Consider the following 13,188-nt stretch of genomic DNA (forward strand, 5'->3'; position numbering starts at 1 on the left):
CCGGATCCCATCAGAACTCCGAAGTTAAGCGTGCTTGGGCGAGAGTAGTACTAGGATGGGTGACCTCCTGGGAAGTCCTCGTGTTGCATCCCTCCTTTTTGTCGTCTCTCTCTCCCCTCTTTTGACTCGCGCCGCTGCGTCCCTCGTGTTGTGCCGCTCCTTAGGATGGGTGACCTCCTGGGAAGTCCTCGTGTTGCATCCCTCCTTTTTGTCGTCTCTCTCCCCCTCTTTGACTCGCGCCGCTGCGTCCCTCGTGTTGTGCCGCTCCTTGGGCGAGAGCTGCGGAGAATCGGATGTAACATTTTCTGTAGATGTCCGTGGATATATCATTTGCCTGATTCCGAGTCCGTATGAGAAGTTACGCCTATTTTAAGAAATGACATCCGAATGACGCCTAGACATATCGGATGCGATCATACCAGCACTAAAGCACCGGATCCCATCAGAACTCCGAAGTTAAGCGTGCTTGGGCGAGAGTAGTACTAGGATGGGTGACCTCCTGGAAGTCCGCGTGTGCATCCCTCCTTTTGTCGTCTCGCTCCTCCCTCTTTGACTCGCGCCGCTGCGTCCCTCGTGTTGTGGCCGCTCCTTGGGCGAGAGCTGCGGAGAATCGGATGTAACATTTCTGTAGATGTCCGTGGATATATCATTTGCCTGATTCCGAGTCCGTATGAGAAAGTTACGCCTATTTTAAGAAATGACAATCCGAATGACGCCTAGACATATCGGATGCGATCATACCAGCACTAAAAGCACCGGATCCCATCAGAACTCCGAAGTTAAGCGTGCTTGGGCGAGAGTAGTACTAGGATGGGTGACCTCCTGGGAAGTCCTCGTGTTGCATCCCTCCTTTTTGTCGTCTCTCTCTCCCCTCTTTTGACTCGCGCCGCTGCGTCCCTCGTGTTGTGGCCGCTCCCTTGGGCGAGAGCTGCGGAGAATCGGATGTAACATTTTCTGTAGATGTCCGTGGATATATCATTTGCCTGATTCCGAGTCCGTATGAGAAAGTTACGCCTATTTTAAGAAATGACATCCGAATGACGCCTAGACATATCGGATGCGATCATACCAGCACTAAAGCACCGGATCCCATCAGAACTCCGAAGTTAAGCGTGCTTGGGCGAGAGTAGTACTAGGATGGGTGACCTCCTGGGAAGTCCTCGTGTTGCATCCCTCCTTTTTGTCGTCTCTCTCTCCCCTCTTTTGACTCGCGCCGCTGCGTCCCTCGTGTTGTGCCGCTCCTTGGGCGAGAGCTGCGGAGAATCGGATGTAACATTTTCTGTAGATGTCCGTGGATATATCATTTGCCTGATTCCGAGTCCGTATGAGAAAGTTACGCCTATTTTAAGAAATGACATCCGAATGACGCCTAGACATATCGGATGCGATCATACCAGCACTAAAGCACCGGATCCCATCAGAACTCCGAAGTTAAGCGTGCTTGGGCGAGAGTAGTACTAGGATGGGTGACCTCCTGGGAAGTCCTCGTGTTGCATCCCTCCTTTTTGTCGTCTCTCTCTCCCCTCTTTTGACTCGCGCCGCTGCGTCCCTCGTGTTGTGCCGCTCCTTGGGCGAGAGCTGCGGAGAATCGGATGTAACATTTTCTGTAGATGTCCGTGGATATATCATTTGCCTGATTCCGAGTCCGTATGAGAAAGTTACGCCTATTTTAAGAAATGACATCCGAATGACGCCTAGACATATCGGATGCGATCATACCAGCACTAAAGCACCGGATCCCATCAGAACTCCGAAGTTAAGCGTGCTTGGGCGAGAGTAGTACTAGGATGGGTGACCTCCTGGGAAGTCCTCGTGTTGCATCCCTCCTTTTGTCGTCTCTCTCTCCCCTCTTTTGACTCGCGCCGCTGCGTCCCTCGTGTTGTGCCGCTCCTTGGGCGAGAGCTGCGGAGAATCGGATGTAACATTTTCTGTAGATGTCCGTGGATATATCATTTGCCTGATTCCGAGTCCGTATGAGAAAGTTACGCCTATTTTAAGAAATGACATCCGAATGACGCCTAGACATATCGGATGCGATCATACCAGCACTAAAGCACCGGATCCCATCAGAACTCCGAAGTTAAGCGTGCTTGGGCGAGAGTAGTACTAGGATGGGTGACCTCCTGGGAAGTCCTCGTGTTGCATCCCTCCTTTTTGTCGTCTCTCTCTCCCCTCTTTTGACTCGCGCCGCTGCGTCCCTCGTGTTGTGCCGCTCCTTGGGCGAGAGCTGCGGAGAATCGGATGTAACATTTTCTGTAGATGTCCGTGGATATATCATTTGCCTGATTCCGAGTCCGTATGAGAAAGTTACGCCTATTTTAAGAAATGACATCCGAATGACGCCTAGACATATCGGATGCGATCATACCAGCACTAAAGCACCGGATCCCATCAGAACTCCGAAGTTAAGCGTGCTTGGGCGAGAGTAGTACTAGGATGGGTGACCTCCTGGGAAGTCCTCGTGTTGCATCCCTCCTTTTTGTCGTCTCTCTCTCCCCTCTTTTGACTCGCGCCGCTGCGTCCCTCGTGTTGTGCCGCTCCTTGGGCGAGAGCTGCGGAGAATCGGATGTAACATTTTCTGTAGATGTCCGTGGATATATCATTTGCCTGATTCCGAGTCCGTATGAGAAAGTTACGCCTATTTTAAGAAATGACATCCGAATGACGCCTAGACATATCGGATGCGATCATACCAGCACTAAAGCACCGGATCCCATCAGAACTCCGAAGTTAAGCGTGCTTGGGCGAGAGTAGTACTAGGATGGGTGACCTCCTGGGAAGTCCTCGTGTTGCATCCCTCCTTTTGTCGTCTCTCTCTCCCCTCTTTTGACTCGCGCCGCTGCGTCCCTCGTGTTGTGCCGCTCCTTGGGCGAGAGCTGCGGAGAATCGGATGTGGGAAGTCCTCGTGTTGCATCCCTCCTTTTTGTCGTCTCTCTCTCCCCTCTTTTGACTCGCGCCGCTGCGTCCCTCGTGTTGTGCCGCTCCTTGGGCGAGAGCTGCGGAGAATCGGATGTAACATTTTCTGTAGATGTCCGTGGATATATCATTTGCCTGATTCCGAGTCCGTATGAGAAAGTTACGCCTATTTTAAGAAATGACATCCGAATGACGCCTAGACATATCGGATGCGATCATACCAGCACTAAAGCACCGGATCCCATCAGAACTCCGAAGTTAAGCGTGCTTGGGCGAGAGTAGTACTAGGATGGGTGACCTCCTGGGAAGTCCTCGTGTTGCATCCCTCCTTTTTGTCGTCTCTCTCTCCCCTCTTTTGACTCGCGCCGCTGCGTCCCTCGTGTTGTGCCGCTCCTTGGGCGAGAGCTGCGGAGAATCGGATGTAACATTTTCTGTAGATGTCCGTGGATATATCATTTGCCTGATTCCGAGTCCGTATGAGAAAGTTACGCCTATTTTAAGAAATGACATCCGAATGACGCCTAGACATATCGGATGCGATCATACCAGCACTAAAGCACCGGATCCCATCAGAACTCCGAAGTTAAGCGTGCTTGGGCGAGAGTAGTACTAGGATGGGTGACCTCCTGGGAAGTCCTCGTGTTGCATCCCTCCTTTTTGTCGTCTCTCTCTCCCCTCTTTTGACTCGCGCCGCTGCGTCCCTCGTGTTGTGCCGCTCCTTGGGCGAGAGCTGCGGAGAATCGGATGTGGGAAGTCCTCGTGTTGCATCCCTCCTTTTTGTCGTCTCTCTCTCCCCTCTTTTGACTCGCGCCGCTGCGTCCCTCGTGTTGTGCCGCTCCTTGGGCGAGAGCTGCGGAGAATCGGATGTAACATTTTCTGTAGATGTCCGTGGATATATCATTTGCCTGATTCCGAGTCCGTATGAGAAAGTTACGCCTATTTTAAGAAATGACATCCGAATGACGCCTAGACATATTGGATGCGATCATACCAGCACTAAAGCACCGGATCCCATCAGAACTCCGAAGTTAAGCGTGCTTGGGCGAGAGTAGTACTAGGATGGGTGACCTCCTGGGAAGTCCTCGTCGCCGCTACGTCCCTCGTGTTGTGCCGCTCCTTGGGCGAGAGCTGCGGAGAATCGGATGTAACATTTTCTGTAGATGTCCGTGGATATATCATTTGCCTGATTCCGAGTCCGTATGAGAAAGTTACGCCTATTTTAAGAAATGACATCCGAATGACGCCTAGACATATCGGATGCGATCATACCAGCACTAAAGCACCGGATCCCATCAGAACTCCGAAGTTAAGCGTGCTTGGGCGAGAGTAGTACTAGGATGGGTGACCTCCTGGGAAGTCCTCGTGTTGCATCCCTCCTTTTTGTCGTCTCTCTCTCCCCTCTTTTGACTCGCGCCGCTGCGTCCCTCGTGTTGTGCCGCTCCTTGGGCGAGAGCTGCGGAGAATCGGATGTAACATTTTCTGTAGATGTCCGTGGATATATCATTTGCCTGATTCCGAGTCCGTATGAGAAAGTTACGCCTATTTTAAGAAATGACATCCGAATGACGCCTAGACATATCGGATGCGATCATACCAGCACTAAAGCACCGGATCCCATCAGAACTCCGAAGTTAAGCGTGCTTGGGCGAGAGTAGTACTAGGATGGGTGACCTCCTGGGAAGTCCTCGTGTTGCATCCCTCCTTTTTGTCGTCTCTCTCTCCCCTCTTTTGACTCGCGCCGCTGCGTCCCTCGTGTTGTGCCGCTCCTTGGGCGAGAGCTGCGGAGAATCGGATGTAACATTTTCTGTAGATGTCCGTGGATATATCATTTGCCTGATTCCGAGTCCGTATGAGAAAGTTACGCCTATTTTAAGAAATGACATCCGAATGACGCCTAGACATATCGGATGCGATCATACCAGCACTAAAGCACCGGATCCCATCAGAACTCCGAAGTTAAGCGTGCTTGGGCGAGAGTAGTACTAGGATGGGTGACCTCCTGGGAAGTCCTCGTGTTGCATCCCTCCTTTTTGTCGTCTCTCTCTCCCCTCTTTTGACTCGCGCCGCTGCGTCCCTCGTGTTGTGCCGCTCCTTGGGCGAGAGCTGCGGAGAATCGGATGTAACATTTTCTGTAGATGTCCGTGGATATATCATTTGCCTGATTCCGAGTCCGTATGAGAAAGTTACGCCTATTTTAAGAAATGACATCCGAATGACGCCTAGACATATTGGATGCGATCATACCAGCACTAAAGCACCGGATCCCATCAGAACTCCGAAGTTAAGCGTGCTTGGGCGAGAGTAGTACTAGGATGGGTGACCTCCTGGGAAGTCCTCGTGTTGCATCCCTCCTTTTTGTCGTCTCTCTCTCCCCTCTTTTGACTCGCGCCGCTGCGTCCCTCGTGTTGTGCCGCTCCTTGGGCGAGAGCTGCGGAGAATCGGATGTGGGAAGTCCTCGTGTTGCATCCCTCCTTTTTGTCGTCTCTCTCTCCCCTCTTTTGACTCGCGCCGCTGCGTCCCTCGTGTTGTGCCGCTCCTTGGGCGAGAGCTGCGGAGAATCGGATGTAACATTTTCTGTAGATGTCCGTGGATATATCATTTGCCTGATTCCGAGTCCGTATGAGAAAGTTACGCCTATTTTAAGAAATGACATCCGAATGACGCCTAGACATATCGGATGCGATCATACCAGCACTAAAGCACCGGATCCCATCAGAACTCCGAAGTTAAGCGTGCTTGGGCGAGAGTAGTACTAGGATGGGTGACCTCCTGGGAAGTCCTCGTGTTGCATCCCTCCTTTTGTCGTCTCTCTCTCCCCTCTTTGACTCGCGCCGCTGCGTCCCTCGTGTTGTGCCGCTCCTTGGGCGAGAGCTGCGGAGAATCGGATGTAACATTTTCTGTAGATGTCCGTGGATATATCATTTGCCTGATTCCGAGTCCGTATGAGAAAGTTACGCCTATTTTAAGAAATGACATCCGAATGACGCCTAGACATATCGGATGCGATCATACCAGCACTAAAGCACCGGATCCCATCAGAACTCCGAAGTTAAGCGTGCTTGGGCGAGAGTAGTACTAGGATGGGTGACCTCCTGGGAAGTCCTCGTGTTGCATCCCTCCTTTTTGTCGTCTCTCTCTCCCCTCTTTTGACTCGCGCCGCTGCGTCCCTCGTGTTGTGCCGCTCCTTGGGCGAGAGCTGCGGAGAATCGGATGTAACATTTTCTGTAGATGTCCGTGGATATATCATTTGCCTGATTCCGAGTCCGTATGAGAAAGTTACGCCTATTTTAAGAAATGACATCCGAATGACGCCTAGACATATCGGATGCGATCATACCAGCACTAAAGCACCGGATCCCATCAGAACTCCGAAGTTAAGCGTGCTTGGGCGAGAGTAGTACTAGGATGGGTGACCTCCTGGGAAGTCCTCGTGTTGCATCCCTCCTTTTTGTCGTCTCTCTCTCCCCTCTTTTGACTCGCGCCGCTGCGTCCCTCGTGTTGTGCCGCTCCTTGGGCGAGAGCTGCGGAGAATCGGATGTAACATTTTCTGTAGATGTCCGTGGATATATCATTTGCCTGATTCCGAGTCCGTATGAGAAAGTTACGCCTATTTTAAGAAATGACATCCGAATGACGCCTAGACATATCTGGATGCGATCATACCAGCACTAAAGCACCGGATCCCATCAGAACTCCGAAGTTAAGCGTGCTTGGGCGAGAGTAGTACTAGGATGGGTCGACCTCCTGGGAAGTCCTCGTGTTGCATCCCTCCTTTTTGTCGTCTCTCTCTCCCCTCTTTTGACTCGCGCCGCTGCGTCCCTCGTGTTGTGCCGCTCCTTGGGCGAGAGCTGCGGAGAATCGGATGTAACATTTTCTGTAGATGTCCGTGGATATATCATTTGCCTGATTCCGAGTCCGTATGAGAAAGTTACGCCTATTTTAAGAAATGACATCCGAATGACGCCTAGACATATCGGATGCGATCATACCAGCACTAAAGCACCGGATCCCATCAGAACTCCGAAGTTAAGCGTGCTTGGGCGAGAGTAGTACTAGGATGGGTGACCTCCTGGGAAGTCCTCGTGTTGCATCCCTCCTTTTTGTCGTCTCTCTCTCCCCTCTTTTGACTCGCGCCGCTGCGTCCCTCGTGTTGTGCCGCTCCTTGGGCGAGAGCTGCGGAGAATCGGATGTAACATTTTCTGTAGATGTCCGTGGATATATCATTTGCCTGATTCCGAGTCCGTATGAGAAAGTTACGCCTATTTTAAGAAATGACATCCGAATGACGCCTAGACATATCGGATGCGATCATACCAGCACTAAAGCACCGGATCCCATCAGAACTCCGAAGTTAAGCGTGCTTGGGCGAGAGTAGTACTAGGATGGGTGACCTCCTGGGAAGTCCTCGTGTTGCATCCCTCCTTTTTGTCATCTCTCTCTCCCCTCTTTTGACTCGCGCCGCTGCGTCCCTCGTGTTGTGCCGCTCCTTGGGCGAGAGCTGCGGAGAATCGGATGTAACATTTTCTGTAGATGTCCGTGGATATATCATTTGCCTGATTCCGAGTCCGTATGAGAAAGTTACGCCTATTTTAAGAAATGACATCCGAATGACGCCTAGACATATCGGATGCGATCATACTAGCACTAAAGCACCGGATCCCATCAGAACTCCGAAGTTAAGCGTGCTTGGGCGAGAGTAGTACTAGGATGGGTGACCTCCTGGGAAGTCCTCGTGTTGCATCCCTCCTTTTTGTCGTCTCTCTCTCCCCTCTTTTGACTCGCGCCGCTGCGTCCCTCGTGTTGTGCCGCTCCTTGGGCGAGAGCTGCGGAGAATCGGATGTAACATTTTCTGTAGATGTCCGTGGATATATCATTTGCCTGATTCCGAGTCCGTATGAGAAAGTTACGCCTATTTTAAGAAATGACATCCGAATGACGCCTAGACATATCGGATGCGATCATACCAGCACTAAAGCACCGGATCCCATCAGAACTCCGAAGTTAAGCGTGCTTGGGCGAGAGTAGTACTAGGATGGGTGACCTCCTGGGAAGTCCTCGTGTTGCATCCCTCCTTTTTGTCGTCTCTCTCTCCCCTCTTTTGACTCGCGCCGCTGCGTCCCTCGTGTTGTGCCGCTCCTTGGGCGAGAGCTGCGGAGAATCGGATGTAACATTTTCTGTAGATGTCCGTGGATATATCATTTGCCTGATTCCGAGTCCGTATGAGAAAGTTACGCCTATTTTAAGAAATGACATCCGAATGACGCCTAGACATATCGAATGCGATCATACCAGCACTAAAGCACCGGATCCCATCAGAACTCCGAAGTTAAGCGTGCTTGGGCGAGAGTAGTACTAGGATGGGTGACCTCCTGGGAAGTCCTCGTGTTGCATCCCTCCTTTTTGTCATCTCTCTCTCCCCTCTTTTGACTCGCGCCGCTGCGTCCCTCGTGTTGTGCCGCTCCTTGGGCGAGAGCTGCGGAGAATCGGATGTAACATTTTCTGTAGATGTCCGTGGATATATCATTTGCCTGATTCCGAGTCCGTATGAGAAAGTTACGCCTATTTTAAGAAATGACATCCGAATGACGCCTAGACATATCGGATGCGATCATACCAGCACTAAAGCACCGGATCCCATCAGAACTCCGAAGTTAAGCGTGCTTGGGCGAGAGTAGTACTAGGATGGGTGACCTCCTGGGAAGTCCTCGTGTTGCATCCCTCCTTTTTGTCGTCTCTCTCTCCCCTCTTTTGACTCGCGCCGCTGCGTCTCTCGTGTTGTGTCGCTCTGCGGAGAATCGGATGTAACATTTTCTGTAGATGTCCGTGGATATATCATTTGCATGATTCCGAGTCCGTATGAGAAAGTTACGCCTATTTTAAGAAATGACATCCGAATGACGCCTAGACATATTGGATGCGATCATACCAGCACTAAAGCACCGGATCCCATCAGAACTCCGAAGTTAAGCGTGCTTGGGCGAGAGTAGTACTAGGATGGGTGACCTCCTGGGAAGTCCTCGTGTTGCATCCCTCCTTTTCTGCGTCCCTCGTGTTGTGCCGCTCCTTGGGCGAGAGCTGCGGAGAATCGGATGTAACATTTTCTGTAGATGTCCGTGGATATATCATTTGCCTGATTCCGAGTCCGTATGAGAAAGTTACGCCTATTTTAAGAAATGACATCCGAATGACGCCTAGACATATCGGATGCGATCATACCAGCACTAAAGCACCGGATCCCATCAGAACTCCGAAGTTAAGCGTGCTTGGGCGAGAGTAGTACTAGGATGGGTGACCTCCTGGGATGTCCTCGTGTTGCATCCCTCCTTTTTGTCGTCTCTCTCTCCCCTCTTTTGACTCGCGCCGCTGCGTCCCTCGTGTTGTGCCGCTCCTTGGGCGAGAGCTGCGGAGAATCGGATGTAACATTTTCTGTAGATGTCCGTGGATATATCATTTGCCTGATTCCGAGTCCGTATGAGAAAGTTACGCCTATTTTAAGAAATGACATCCGAATGACGCCTAGACATATTGGATGCGATCATACCAGCACTAAAGCACCGGATCCCATCAGAACTCCGAAGTTAAGCGTGCTTGGGCGAGAGTAGTACTAGGATGGGTGACCTCCTGGGAAGTCCTCGTGTTGCATCCCTCCTTTTCTGCGTCCCTCGTGTTGTGCCGCTCCTTGGGCGAGAGCTGCGGAGAATCGGATGTAACATTTTCTGTAGATGTCCGTGGATATATCATTTGCCTGATTCCGAGTCCGTATGAGAAAGTTACGCCTATTTTAAGAAATGACATCCGAATGACGCCTAGACATATCGGATGCGATCATACCAGCACTAAAGCACCGGATCCCATCAGAACTCCGAAGTTAAGCGTGCTTGGGCGAGAGTAGTACTAGGATGGGTGACCTCCTGGGATGTCCTCGTGTTGCATCCCTCCTTTTTGTCGTCTCTCTCTCCCCTCTTTTGACTCGCGCCGCTGCGTCCCTCGTGTTGTGCCGCTCCTTGGGCGAGAGCTGCGGAGAATCGGATGTAACATTTTCTGTAGATGTCCGTGGATATATCATTTGCCTGATTCCGAGTCCGTATGAGAAAGTTACGCCTATTTTAAGAAATGACATCCGAATGACGCCTAGACATATTGGATGCGATCATACCAGCACTAAAGCACCGGATCCCATCAGAACTCCGAAGTTAAGCGTGCTTGGGCGAGAGTAGTACTAGGATGGGTGACCTCCTGGGAAGTCCTCGTGTTGCATCCCCCCTTTTTGTCGTCTCTCTCTCCCCTCTTTTGACTCGCGCCGCTGCGTCCCTCGTGTTGTGTCGCTCCTTGGGCGAGAGCTGCGGAGAATCGGATGTAAGATTTTCTGTAGATGTCCGTGGATATATCATTTGCCTGATTCCGAGTCCGTATGAGAAAGTTACGCCTATTTTAAGAAATGACATCCGAATGACGCCTAGACATATCTGATGCGATCATACCAGCACTAAAGCACCGGATCCCATCAGAACTCCGAAGTTAAGCGTGCTTGGGCGAGAGTAGTACTAGGATGGGTGACCTCCTTGGAAGTCCTCGTGTTGCATCCCTCCTTTTTGTCGTCTCTCTCTCCCCTCTTTTGACTCGCGCCGCTGCGTCCCTCGTGTTGTGTCGCTCCTTGGGCGAGAGCTGCGGAGAATCGGATGTAACATTTTCTGTAGATGTCCGTGGATATATCATTTGCCTGATTCCGAGTCCGTATGAGAAAGTTACGCCTATTTTAAGAAATGACATCCGAATGACGCCTAGGCATATCGGATGCGATTATAGCAGCACTAAAGCACCGGATCCCATCAGAACTCCGAAGTTAAGCGTGCTTGGGCGAGAGTAGTACTAGGATGGGTGACCTCCTGGGAAGTCCTCGTGTTGCATCCCTCCTTTTTGTCGTCTCTCTCTCCCCTCTTTTGACTCGCGCCGCTGCGTCCCTCGTGTTGTGTCGCTCCTTGGGCGAGAGCTGCGGAGAATCGGATGTAACATTTTCTGTAGATGTCCGTGGATATATCATTTGCCTGATTCCGAGTCCGTATGAGAAAGTTACGCCTATTTTAAGAAATGACATCCGAATGACGCCTAGACATATTGGATGCGATCATACCAGCACTAAAGCACCGGATCTCAACAGAACTCCGAAGTTAAGCGTGCTTGGGCGAGAGTAGTACTAGGATGGGTGACCTCCTGGGAAGTCCTCGTGTTGCATCCCTCCTTTTTGTCGTCTCTCTCTCCCCTCTTTTGACTCGCGCCGCTGCGTCTCTCGTGTTGTGTCGCTCTGCGGAGAATCGGATGTAACATTTTCTGTAGATGTCCGTGGATATATCATTTGCATGATTCCGAGTCCGTATGAGAAAGTTACGCCTATTTTAAGAAATGACATCCGAATGACGCCTAGACATATCGGATGCGATCATACCAGCAGTAAAGCACCGGATCCCATCAGAACTCCGAAGTTAAGCGTGCTTGGGCGAGATGTCCTCGTGTTGCATCCCTCCTTTTTGTCGTCTCTCTCTCCCCTCTTTTGACTCGCGCCGCTGCGTCCCTCGTGTTGTGTCGCTCCTTGGGCGAGAGCTGCGGAGAATCGGATGTAACATTTTCTGTAGATGTCCGTGGATATATCATTTGCCTGATTCCGAGTCCGTATGAGAAAGTTACGCCTATTTTAAGAAATGACATCCGAATGACGCCTAGACATATCGGATGCGATCATACCAGCATTAAAGCACTGGATCCTATCAGAACTCCGCAGTTAAGCGTGCTTGGGCGAGAGTAGTACTAGGATGGGTGACCTCCAGGGAAGTCCTCGTGTTGCATCCCTCCTTTTTGCCGTCTCTCTCTCCCCTTTTTTGACTCGCGCCGCTGCGTCCCTCGTGTTGTGTCGCTCCTTGGGCGAGAGCTGCGGAGAATCGGATGTGGGGAGAGAGAGACGGCAAAAAGGAGGGATGCAACACGAGGACTTCCCTGGAGGTCACCCATCCTAGTACTACTCTCGCCCAAGCACGCTTAACTTCGGAGTTCTGATGGGATCCGGTGCTTTAGTTCTATGATCGCATCCGATATGCTTAGGCGTCATTCGGATATCATTTCTTAAAATAGGCGTAACTTTCTCATACGGACTCGGAATCATGCAAATGATATATCGACGGACATCTACAGAAAATGTTACATCCGATTCTCCGCATCTCTCGCCCAAGGAGCGACACAACACGAGGGACGCAGCGGCGCGAGTCAAAAGAGGGGAGAGAGAGACGACAAAAAGGAGGGATGCAACACGAGGACTTCTCAGAAGGTCACCCATCCTAGTACTACTCTCGCCCAAGCACGCTTAATTTCGGAGTTCTGATGGGATACGGTGCTTTAGTGCTGGTATGATCGCATCCGATATGCCTAGGCGTCATTCGGATGTCATTTCTTCAAATAGGCGTAACTTTCTCATACGGACTCGGAATCAGGCAAATGATATATCCACGAACATCTACAGAAAATGTTACATCCGATTCTCCGCAGCTCTCGCCCAAGGAGCGACACAACACGAGGGACGCAGCGGCGCGAGTCAAAAGAGGGAGAGAGACGACAAAAAGGAGGGATGCAACACAAGGACTTCCCAGGAGGTCACCCATCCTAGTACTACTCTCGCCCAAGCATGCTTAACTTCGGAGTTCTGATGGGATCCGGTGCTTTAGTGCTAGTATGATCGCATCCGATTTGCTTAGGCGTCATTCGGATGTCATTTCTTAAAATAGGCGTAACTTTCTCATACGGACTCGGAATCAGGCAAATGATATATCCACGGACATCTACAGAAAATGTTACATCCGATTCCCCGCAGCTCTCGCCCAAGGAGCGACACAACACGAGGGACGCAGCGGCGCGAGTCAAAAGAGGGGAGAGAGCTCTCGCCCAAGGAGCGACACAACACGAGGGACGCAGCGGCGCGAGTCAAAGGAGGGGAGAGAGAGACGACAAAAAGGAGGATGCAACACGAGGACTTCCCAGGAGGTCACCCATCCTAGTACTACTCTCGCCCAAGCACGCTTAACTTCGGAGTTCTGATGGGATCTGGTGCTTTAGTGCTGGTATGATCGCATCGGATATGCCTAGGCGTCATTCGGATGTCATTTCTTAAAATAGGCGTAACTTTCTCATACGGACTCGGAATCAGGCAAATGATATATCCACGGACATCTACAGAAAATGTTACATCCGATTCTCCGCATCTCTCGCCCAAGGAGCGACACAACACGA

The 13,188-nt window shown here is 51.2% G+C and overlaps 38 non-coding genes and 2 pseudogenes across 38 annotated transcripts; 36 read left to right on the forward strand and 4 right to left on the reverse strand.

Moving 5' to 3' along the window:
- On the forward strand, positions 1–92 carry LOC127759519 (5S ribosomal RNA; annotated as a pseudogene; the record flags this gene model as incomplete).
- A 313-nt stretch (positions 93–405) lies between these two features.
- Positions 406–522, forward strand: LOC127759457 (5S ribosomal RNA). The gene has a single exon (XR_008014754.1). It is a non-coding gene; the product is annotated as a 5S ribosomal RNA (ribosomal RNA).
- Positions 523–727: 205 nt separating this feature from the next.
- LOC127759310 (5S ribosomal RNA) lies at positions 728–847 on the forward strand. Its single transcript, XR_008014613.1, has one exon. It is a non-coding gene; the product is annotated as a 5S ribosomal RNA (ribosomal RNA).
- Positions 848–1,055: 208 nt separating this feature from the next.
- LOC127759232 (5S ribosomal RNA) lies at positions 1,056–1,174 on the forward strand. Its single transcript, XR_008014539.1, has one exon. It is a non-coding gene; the product is annotated as a 5S ribosomal RNA (ribosomal RNA).
- Positions 1,175–1,380: 206 nt separating this feature from the next.
- Positions 1,381–1,499, forward strand: LOC127759350 (5S ribosomal RNA). The gene has a single exon (XR_008014653.1). It is a non-coding gene; the product is annotated as a 5S ribosomal RNA (ribosomal RNA).
- Positions 1,500–1,705: 206 nt separating this feature from the next.
- Positions 1,706–1,824, forward strand: LOC127759468 (5S ribosomal RNA). Its single transcript, XR_008014761.1, has one exon. It is a non-coding gene; the product is annotated as a 5S ribosomal RNA (ribosomal RNA).
- A 205-nt stretch (positions 1,825–2,029) lies between these two features.
- LOC127759530 (5S ribosomal RNA) lies at positions 2,030–2,148 on the forward strand. The gene has a single exon (XR_008014796.1). It is a non-coding gene; the product is annotated as a 5S ribosomal RNA (ribosomal RNA).
- A 206-nt stretch (positions 2,149–2,354) lies between these two features.
- On the forward strand, positions 2,355–2,473 carry LOC127759542 (5S ribosomal RNA). The gene has a single exon (XR_008014807.1). It is a non-coding gene; the product is annotated as a 5S ribosomal RNA (ribosomal RNA).
- Positions 2,474–2,679: 206 nt separating this feature from the next.
- LOC127759238 (5S ribosomal RNA) lies at positions 2,680–2,798 on the forward strand. Its single transcript, XR_008014545.1, has one exon. It is a non-coding gene; the product is annotated as a 5S ribosomal RNA (ribosomal RNA).
- A 325-nt stretch (positions 2,799–3,123) lies between these two features.
- Positions 3,124–3,242, forward strand: LOC127759250 (5S ribosomal RNA). The gene has a single exon (XR_008014556.1). It is a non-coding gene; the product is annotated as a 5S ribosomal RNA (ribosomal RNA).
- Positions 3,243–3,448: 206 nt separating this feature from the next.
- LOC127759262 (5S ribosomal RNA) lies at positions 3,449–3,567 on the forward strand. Its single transcript, XR_008014567.1, has one exon. It is a non-coding gene; the product is annotated as a 5S ribosomal RNA (ribosomal RNA).
- A 326-nt stretch (positions 3,568–3,893) lies between these two features.
- Positions 3,894–4,013, forward strand: LOC127759433 (5S ribosomal RNA). The gene has a single exon (XR_008014735.1). It is a non-coding gene; the product is annotated as a 5S ribosomal RNA (ribosomal RNA).
- Positions 4,014–4,171: 158 nt separating this feature from the next.
- On the forward strand, positions 4,172–4,290 carry LOC127759273 (5S ribosomal RNA). Its single transcript, XR_008014578.1, has one exon. It is a non-coding gene; the product is annotated as a 5S ribosomal RNA (ribosomal RNA).
- Positions 4,291–4,496: 206 nt separating this feature from the next.
- LOC127759285 (5S ribosomal RNA) lies at positions 4,497–4,615 on the forward strand. The gene has a single exon (XR_008014590.1). It is a non-coding gene; the product is annotated as a 5S ribosomal RNA (ribosomal RNA).
- A 206-nt stretch (positions 4,616–4,821) lies between these two features.
- LOC127759297 (5S ribosomal RNA) lies at positions 4,822–4,940 on the forward strand. The gene has a single exon (XR_008014601.1). It is a non-coding gene; the product is annotated as a 5S ribosomal RNA (ribosomal RNA).
- Positions 4,941–5,146: 206 nt separating this feature from the next.
- On the forward strand, positions 5,147–5,265 carry LOC127759309 (5S ribosomal RNA). Its single transcript, XR_008014612.1, has one exon. It is a non-coding gene; the product is annotated as a 5S ribosomal RNA (ribosomal RNA).
- A 326-nt stretch (positions 5,266–5,591) lies between these two features.
- Positions 5,592–5,710, forward strand: LOC127759321 (5S ribosomal RNA). The gene has a single exon (XR_008014623.1). It is a non-coding gene; the product is annotated as a 5S ribosomal RNA (ribosomal RNA).
- Positions 5,711–5,914: 204 nt separating this feature from the next.
- LOC127759332 (5S ribosomal RNA) lies at positions 5,915–6,033 on the forward strand. Its single transcript, XR_008014634.1, has one exon. It is a non-coding gene; the product is annotated as a 5S ribosomal RNA (ribosomal RNA).
- Positions 6,034–6,239: 206 nt separating this feature from the next.
- LOC127759344 (5S ribosomal RNA) lies at positions 6,240–6,358 on the forward strand. Its single transcript, XR_008014646.1, has one exon. It is a non-coding gene; the product is annotated as a 5S ribosomal RNA (ribosomal RNA).
- A 207-nt stretch (positions 6,359–6,565) lies between these two features.
- LOC127759373 (5S ribosomal RNA) lies at positions 6,566–6,685 on the forward strand. Its single transcript, XR_008014680.1, has one exon. It is a non-coding gene; the product is annotated as a 5S ribosomal RNA (ribosomal RNA).
- A 206-nt stretch (positions 6,686–6,891) lies between these two features.
- On the forward strand, positions 6,892–7,010 carry LOC127759356 (5S ribosomal RNA). The gene has a single exon (XR_008014660.1). It is a non-coding gene; the product is annotated as a 5S ribosomal RNA (ribosomal RNA).
- A 206-nt stretch (positions 7,011–7,216) lies between these two features.
- LOC127759368 (5S ribosomal RNA) lies at positions 7,217–7,335 on the forward strand. Its single transcript, XR_008014674.1, has one exon. It is a non-coding gene; the product is annotated as a 5S ribosomal RNA (ribosomal RNA).
- Positions 7,336–7,541: 206 nt separating this feature from the next.
- On the forward strand, positions 7,542–7,660 carry LOC127759291 (5S ribosomal RNA). Its single transcript, XR_008014595.1, has one exon. It is a non-coding gene; the product is annotated as a 5S ribosomal RNA (ribosomal RNA).
- Positions 7,661–7,866: 206 nt separating this feature from the next.
- On the forward strand, positions 7,867–7,985 carry LOC127759379 (5S ribosomal RNA). The gene has a single exon (XR_008014687.1). It is a non-coding gene; the product is annotated as a 5S ribosomal RNA (ribosomal RNA).
- A 206-nt stretch (positions 7,986–8,191) lies between these two features.
- On the forward strand, positions 8,192–8,310 carry LOC127759292 (5S ribosomal RNA). Its single transcript, XR_008014596.1, has one exon. It is a non-coding gene; the product is annotated as a 5S ribosomal RNA (ribosomal RNA).
- Positions 8,311–8,516: 206 nt separating this feature from the next.
- On the forward strand, positions 8,517–8,635 carry LOC127759391 (5S ribosomal RNA). Its single transcript, XR_008014698.1, has one exon. It is a non-coding gene; the product is annotated as a 5S ribosomal RNA (ribosomal RNA).
- A 193-nt stretch (positions 8,636–8,828) lies between these two features.
- Positions 8,829–8,947, forward strand: LOC127759403 (5S ribosomal RNA). The gene has a single exon (XR_008014709.1). It is a non-coding gene; the product is annotated as a 5S ribosomal RNA (ribosomal RNA).
- A 171-nt stretch (positions 8,948–9,118) lies between these two features.
- LOC127759316 (5S ribosomal RNA) lies at positions 9,119–9,237 on the forward strand. Its single transcript, XR_008014619.1, has one exon. It is a non-coding gene; the product is annotated as a 5S ribosomal RNA (ribosomal RNA).
- Positions 9,238–9,443: 206 nt separating this feature from the next.
- On the forward strand, positions 9,444–9,562 carry LOC127759414 (5S ribosomal RNA). The gene has a single exon (XR_008014720.1). It is a non-coding gene; the product is annotated as a 5S ribosomal RNA (ribosomal RNA).
- A 171-nt stretch (positions 9,563–9,733) lies between these two features.
- On the forward strand, positions 9,734–9,852 carry LOC127759317 (5S ribosomal RNA). The gene has a single exon (XR_008014620.1). It is a non-coding gene; the product is annotated as a 5S ribosomal RNA (ribosomal RNA).
- Positions 9,853–10,058: 206 nt separating this feature from the next.
- LOC127759426 (5S ribosomal RNA) lies at positions 10,059–10,177 on the forward strand. The gene has a single exon (XR_008014729.1). It is a non-coding gene; the product is annotated as a 5S ribosomal RNA (ribosomal RNA).
- Positions 10,178–10,383: 206 nt separating this feature from the next.
- Positions 10,384–10,502, forward strand: LOC127759318 (5S ribosomal RNA). The gene has a single exon (XR_008014621.1). It is a non-coding gene; the product is annotated as a 5S ribosomal RNA (ribosomal RNA).
- A 206-nt stretch (positions 10,503–10,708) lies between these two features.
- Positions 10,709–10,827, forward strand: LOC127759353 (5S ribosomal RNA). Its single transcript, XR_008014657.1, has one exon. It is a non-coding gene; the product is annotated as a 5S ribosomal RNA (ribosomal RNA).
- A 206-nt stretch (positions 10,828–11,033) lies between these two features.
- On the forward strand, positions 11,034–11,152 carry LOC127759319 (5S ribosomal RNA). Its single transcript, XR_008014622.1, has one exon. It is a non-coding gene; the product is annotated as a 5S ribosomal RNA (ribosomal RNA).
- Positions 11,153–11,345: 193 nt separating this feature from the next.
- LOC127759523 (5S ribosomal RNA) lies at positions 11,346–11,435 on the forward strand (annotated as a pseudogene).
- Positions 11,436–11,641: 206 nt separating this feature from the next.
- Positions 11,642–11,760, forward strand: LOC127759411 (5S ribosomal RNA). The gene has a single exon (XR_008014717.1). It is a non-coding gene; the product is annotated as a 5S ribosomal RNA (ribosomal RNA).
- Positions 11,761–11,882: 122 nt separating this feature from the next.
- Positions 11,883–11,998, reverse strand: LOC127759495 (5S ribosomal RNA). The gene has a single exon (XR_008014781.1). It is a non-coding gene; the product is annotated as a 5S ribosomal RNA (ribosomal RNA).
- A 206-nt stretch (positions 11,999–12,204) lies between these two features.
- Positions 12,205–12,323, reverse strand: LOC127759423 (5S ribosomal RNA). The gene has a single exon (XR_008014728.1). It is a non-coding gene; the product is annotated as a 5S ribosomal RNA (ribosomal RNA).
- Positions 12,324–12,526: 203 nt separating this feature from the next.
- On the reverse strand, positions 12,527–12,645 carry LOC127759367 (5S ribosomal RNA). The gene has a single exon (XR_008014672.1). It is a non-coding gene; the product is annotated as a 5S ribosomal RNA (ribosomal RNA).
- Positions 12,646–12,914: 269 nt separating this feature from the next.
- On the reverse strand, positions 12,915–13,033 carry LOC127759360 (5S ribosomal RNA). The gene has a single exon (XR_008014665.1). It is a non-coding gene; the product is annotated as a 5S ribosomal RNA (ribosomal RNA).
- Positions 13,034–13,188: the final 155 nt, after the last annotated feature.

Source organism: Oryza glaberrima, unplaced genomic scaffold (assembly GCF_000147395.1).
Source record: "Oryza glaberrima unplaced genomic scaffold, OglaRS2 ChrUN-Ctg41, whole genome shotgun sequence".
In the NCBI taxonomy this organism is placed as follows: domain Eukaryota; kingdom Viridiplantae; phylum Streptophyta; class Magnoliopsida; order Poales; family Poaceae; genus Oryza; species Oryza glaberrima.